Source organism: Melampsora larici-populina (genome assembly GCF_000204055.1).
Source record: "Melampsora larici-populina 98AG31 unplaced genomic scaffold MELLAscaffold_10, whole genome shotgun sequence".
Lineage (NCBI taxonomy): Eukaryota > Fungi > Basidiomycota > Pucciniomycetes > Pucciniales > Melampsoraceae > Melampsora > Melampsora laricis-populina.
The window spans coordinates 567,986-573,985 of record NW_006768774.1 but is presented as its reverse complement, the minus strand read 5'-3'; positions in this window follow the sequence as shown (position 1 = coordinate 573,985).

The window sequence follows — 6,000 nt, the reverse complement described above, 5'->3', positions numbered from 1 at the left end:
ATGAACTGTTCCCTTCAATCACACAACATGGGTGTTGTATAAAAGACATAACATCATCCAAAGCCCTCACGTAATGGCAGACTAATAAACATCCCCTTCATAGCACAATACAAGCTGTCTTAAAGAGAGTGACTTGAATACAATGATGTCAGAATTTGTGAAGAGTCAAGGGGGACATACAAAATGGAAAGGCGGATTAATTTTCCACTGGTGTTGATACATGTCTAAACATATACGGAACAGGTGTGTTTCCAACTAAATTTGAACACTGTGCACAGTGTGGTGCATAAGGGTGCTGGTATGGTCTTTCCTCACCACTCTTGCCCTCCATGTGAATCTACCCTCAAAAATTAGGTATGCACAAATGTGGGTGCCATAGTGTTGATTGTAAGAAGCTTCAGCTGTGCAATACATGAGTTTGCAAAAGCTACTTTTCACAACTAATTCCACATCTTGAAGCAAATGGTGTTTGGTCCAAAGGTTGAAGAAATATCCAGTCAGAAATGCATTGAAGTACAAGGATAAATTGTGGAGATTGGCAAAGCAGACAGGGAATGGCATATGAGCAGCAAAGGTTGTGATTGGAGAAACAATGATCGTTCAGCCCAAAAGAGTGTTGAGCCAACAACCAAAAGGGGACATATGGGAACATTTACTGCAGGATTTGTTATCACAACCCATTTTATGATGATCGCACTTTGCAAAACCACACCAGAAGCAAGGTTTGAAAGCAGAAAACAAATGCAAGAATTGCATTTTGTGGGGATTTTGACAGGACATGTTTGGGTGCTTCTTCGCAAGCATCCTATGAATTTTACAAGGCGCTTTGAAGAATTACGCCAATTCCGAGAATGAGTATTTGACAAATTCTCACTCTTGGAATTTGTTTAATTTGTGTTCCGTCCTTTTTACAAAAATGCACATGTCCACGCACACCATACACACCTGGACAAAACCATTCAAATATGTATACTTGATCTACAAGACAACTTCACCACTCCATTCTTCACTGCCTTTCTAATTGGTTGATGATTCTCCACCAATGTGAAAATGTTCAGCAACAACAAGAAAACAGCAGCAAAAGTGAAGCAGAAAAGCAACCATCAACACCAAAAAAACAAACATGTAACAAGATTGTATACTGGTTTCCGCAGAGTTATAAAGTTCAATGGGCAATCTTCTTCATATTCAACAAGGGAAGGACATCATTGAACTTGAATGAAAAACCAGAGAAGGTTGGAACCTTTTTAAGAGAAGGCTGCGGACCTTGTACAAATGTAAGAATTCGACATGATGGCTGGTGGGTGTTTATAAAACCAGCCATCCTTGATGTGCCTAAGGACCGTCAAGGCAAACACTAGTTACTGTCTTGTTTCACACTTTCTCTTGAGGAAACCCAAGTTTGTCTTTTTTACAGAAATGCATTTCTCTAGAAAACAAAACAAACAGGCTTCAAGTTTTATTCATTTGGCTTACTATGTATCCTATCACTATTGTGTCCCTGATGAGCAAGCAAGGACCACCTTGAATGCACGATGCATTAAAGCACTACGCAGTGTGTACCAAGGTGGTTTTGCCTTGTACTTGACAAAATTGTCCAAAATCTCGTGACCAATCGATTCCAAAATCTACCACATTTGAAGTTGATCATCAATTGACTCTCAGCACCACCATTACTCTCTCTATCATATCAAACGTGTAATATATCATGTATTTGTATCTGTTGGGCATCAGAGAGCCGACCAAATTTTTACGTAGGGATGTTCGTTCCAACTTGTTCCTTTGCTTTCCTTGACATTTTTCGTCTTTGATTCTCTTGTTTTGCTCGATTCCTGTACCCTTTTATATCGCCTGAAGATTGTATCTCATCCAATATGAATCAACCTCAAGATTATGCGGACTGTGAATCCGAGCATCACATCAATCCTATCCATCATCAGGAGCTTGAAGAGCATGCTATACGCCAGTGTGTTGCAGCTGCAATGCAAAGAGATGAGATCCTCTTGCATCTTGAAGGCATGGGTATTACAATTTCACGTACAACTCTCACTCGCCACCTTCAAAAGTATGGCCTTAGCATTGCTTACAGTAAATTTTTGCCTCAAGATCAAGCCATAATCAAAAGACTCATCCTAGAATTCAATAAAAGTGGCTATCAGAAGAAAGACGCTATTGATCAGATCAAAGGTGATACAGGAATGATAATCGGAAGATATCTCAAGATCTGTCTATTAGGTGGAAGAAAGAGGATCTACAAACTGGACTGGTAGCCTCTGAGCTCCTCGATTGAACAAATGGAATTCATACTTTGTGGTTCTCATTGTGACACTGGGATACAACGCATGAAGAATGCCTTGGCTGTATTACATAATATTTGAGTCAACCAGAACACAGTTCAAACTTTGCTTCAACAAAGTGACCCTGAGGGTGTTGCACCACGTGCATACAGGTGTAGCACGCAAATCCGGCGTCGCGCTGCCGCACTCACACGCCCCGCGTGTGCTACAGCTGTCAGAAATGCTGATACAGTCCCCGCTGTATCATACCGCGCGTTGGTACAGCCTCAGCGACAGCGGTCAGATCGTATGTACGGATGGAGAAAAATAGAGAAAAACGTGTTCATCAAATCATCATCAGACCTCATTGAGGAACCAGATGAGGTATGATGAAATTCAACACTTGATCATCCCTTGCAACTTGAGAGACTGGGTATGATGCTCAATCTGAAGAGGTTCATAAGCGGGCAATGAATGAGAAAGTCGAATCCAAAAGCCTATTCCTATCCCCTTCTTGGTCAAACAACTTGAGATGCTCCTTTGTTTGTGTTCAAAGTGCACTCAATATTCCTGGGAAGACACCAATGGTCAGGTACGAGTGGGAAAGTTTCAGTCGACTTCAACCAGGAATAAACACCTCAAAGAGGATGAGAACAGACTTGTGAAGAAAAAAGTTGTGGAGAAACCACCATCGACTTCATCAGAAAACACCAGCGATTCAAATAGCAGCTCCAGTAGCAGTAGGGTGCCAGTGGCAGACTATACCCGTGAGTACATACATACCTTCTGAAGGTTATAAAAACCAAAATTTGCTAATCACAATACTTGTTTAGTTATTGTATTAGTCTTCATTGCTTGGCTTCATTGGTTCTGCAATGTGAGTCTGCGGAACTGTCGGATTGCCCAAGATCGAATCATGACTATCATCAAAGGTGCTCAGAGGATACCAGCTGGGGTTGATGTTGGACGTCTGATATCAAAGGACACACGAGCTATCATCAAGCAGCTTAATCTTACCCCAACCCTGATTCAACAGATCTGCTGTCCTTCTTGCTTCAAGATATATACTACTCGATCTGCACCAATTTTCTGTACTTACCAGCGCACATCAGATGCGGAGGAGTGTGGCGAACCACTTTTCGAATCAAAGACAACGTTTGGAGCCATCAAAGCCAAAGGCAAGAGCCCCATAGGATCTTCTCCAACTCGTGCTTTCAATTTCTTCTCCTCGACTGAAATACCACGATGTGTATATGTAACACAAAATCTTTTATCCTGGATCACCTGGTTCCTTGGAAGGCCTGAAGTAGAATCAGAAATCCAAAACTGGACTCGCGTGTTGTCAGCTTCTGAAGGACCCAGCATATATGACGTTCAGCAATCTCCCGCTTGGGAGAGTCTTGACTGGAACGAACCCAATCTCAAATGCTCATCCCCTTCGATTCAATTGGTCTTCAGTGTTTTTATCAATTGGTTTAATCCTTGGGGCAACAAGATTGCCGGAAAGAAAGCTTCAATTGGCCTAGAAGCTCTCAATTGCCTCAACCTTCCAATACAAAGCCGATGGAAAACAACAAACACGTGCGTTGCCGGTATAATTCCTGGGCCTCGCAAACCCAGCAACTTCACTATAAGCCATATTCTCGAAACATTCATTGAGCAGCTCCTGATACTCGACAAAGGTACAATAATATGTACACATCAATATCCAAAAGGACAAATCGTTCAAGTCAAGATACTTCCTTTGATTGCAGATATAGTGGCCGCTCACAAAGTCGCTGGTTTCGCATCTCATTCACACACATTCTTCTGTGCATTGTGCTATTGTACAAGAAAGGAAGTAAAGCAACTGAGAATTGGACGGCTTTGACAGAAGGGTGAAACTTTATCACATGCGTTGAAATGGAAAGATGCAACACTGTCTGAAGACCAGGATAAGATCACCAAGGCCACTGGACTCCGATGGTTGGAGCTCAATCGACTTCCTTCCCGAGACCCAGTTATGCATGTACCACTCGGAGTCATGCATCACTGGTTTGAAGGGGTACTCCAACATCACTTCTGGAAGCGGTGGGGTTTTGAAAACAAAGACAACTCTTCTGCTAAATCAGCCAATAAACCTCCAATCCCACCTACAGACAAGAGCGATTCAGAAGACATTGGTTTCAACATGGTGACTGATGAAGACACCTGGTCCGATGACTTTGATCTCAAAAAAAATTCGAAATCACCCCTCTTCACCACAAAGGAGCGTGATCATATCCAACAAGCACTGAAGCAAACTGTACTGCCATCAGGGATTGCAAAAATTCCCAAAAACCTTGGTCAAGTCTCACATGGAAAACTGAAGGCATCACAGTGGCATTCTTTATTTTCCATCTGTTTACCTCTCACAATATTTGACCTTTTAATCATTGATGTTAATGACTTCAAGGAGCTTTCAAACCGTGCTCTCATCCTTGACAATGTATCTGCTTTGATTTCATGCACCAACATTGTTGCTTCAAAAGCTGTAATAGAACAAGACTGTCAGAAATTTGAGAAGCTATACAATCATTATGGAACAACTTCTAAGGTCTTATTTAATGAACTTAGAATTACACCCAATCATCACTACGCCCTAGATATACCTGATCAACTTCGATATTGGGGTCCTTTGATGGGCATCTCTGAGTTTGCTGGGGAAAGGATGAATGGTATACTTCAAAAACTCAAGACAAATCAGCATTTAAGTAAGTCAACTTGATCAGATATCAATCAGTTTCTCATCACTGACTTACATGCCTCTGCATCCAGATCAGATGGATGGGACTATGTTGCGTAAAACATGCGAGCTGCAGTGTTTGCAGGCAACTCATGCAGTTGAAAAAACAGCTGAACCAGAAAAAAAACCACAAAGGTCAACAAAGATCGAGCTTACAGATACCATGTACCTCCGGTTATTAAACCATCTACGTGCCAGTCACCCGGATATTTGCCATTAAAATATGGTTCCCCATCCACCATCATCTTCCGTCCTACAAACCCGAGCAATACCAGTCACCGTCCATCACTGCTCCAAATACCTCCGAATATCACTTATGGCCCCAAATCCCTTAATATTTTACTGGGAAGAAGGCATACAAAAGTATGGTTTTGTCAAACAAATCTACAGGGTAATCACCATGGGCTCCAGCAAACCCCTAACTCTAGTGTGTATTGCGCCAATCACCAATCTATACCCAAAGATTCGCACCAAATGTTCTTCTACCGCATTTCGACTACAACTATCACATCTCCGATGTGTGGTTGGCACAGCTGTGCGGACGGATCATTGTATATATTTCTCAACCCAAAGAAGATTACTGGCGTTTCTGCCTATCACAATCTTCTTCCTCACACCTTTACAATCCCCAAAGGTGGAATCATTCTCCGCCCTATTGAGCTGAACTTGCTCGATCCTCATCTGGTGAAGGACAGCAAAGCTGAAACTTTGCATGGCTCTCGGGATGAGGATGTGGAAAATGCAGGAAGATTTAGTTGGGGGTTCACATGGCTTTCTGGACAAGGATGTGGAAATGGAGGACGTTTAGGCTTCTTGGGACATGTACATCTTTCACTAAATACCTATCATTCATGTAAATACTATCTTCTCCTTTCTGAATAACTCTCGAAAATACTAAATAATATAATTGTGTAAGAGAGCTTCATAAAGAATATTTCCATGTAAATAATTCACCATCAT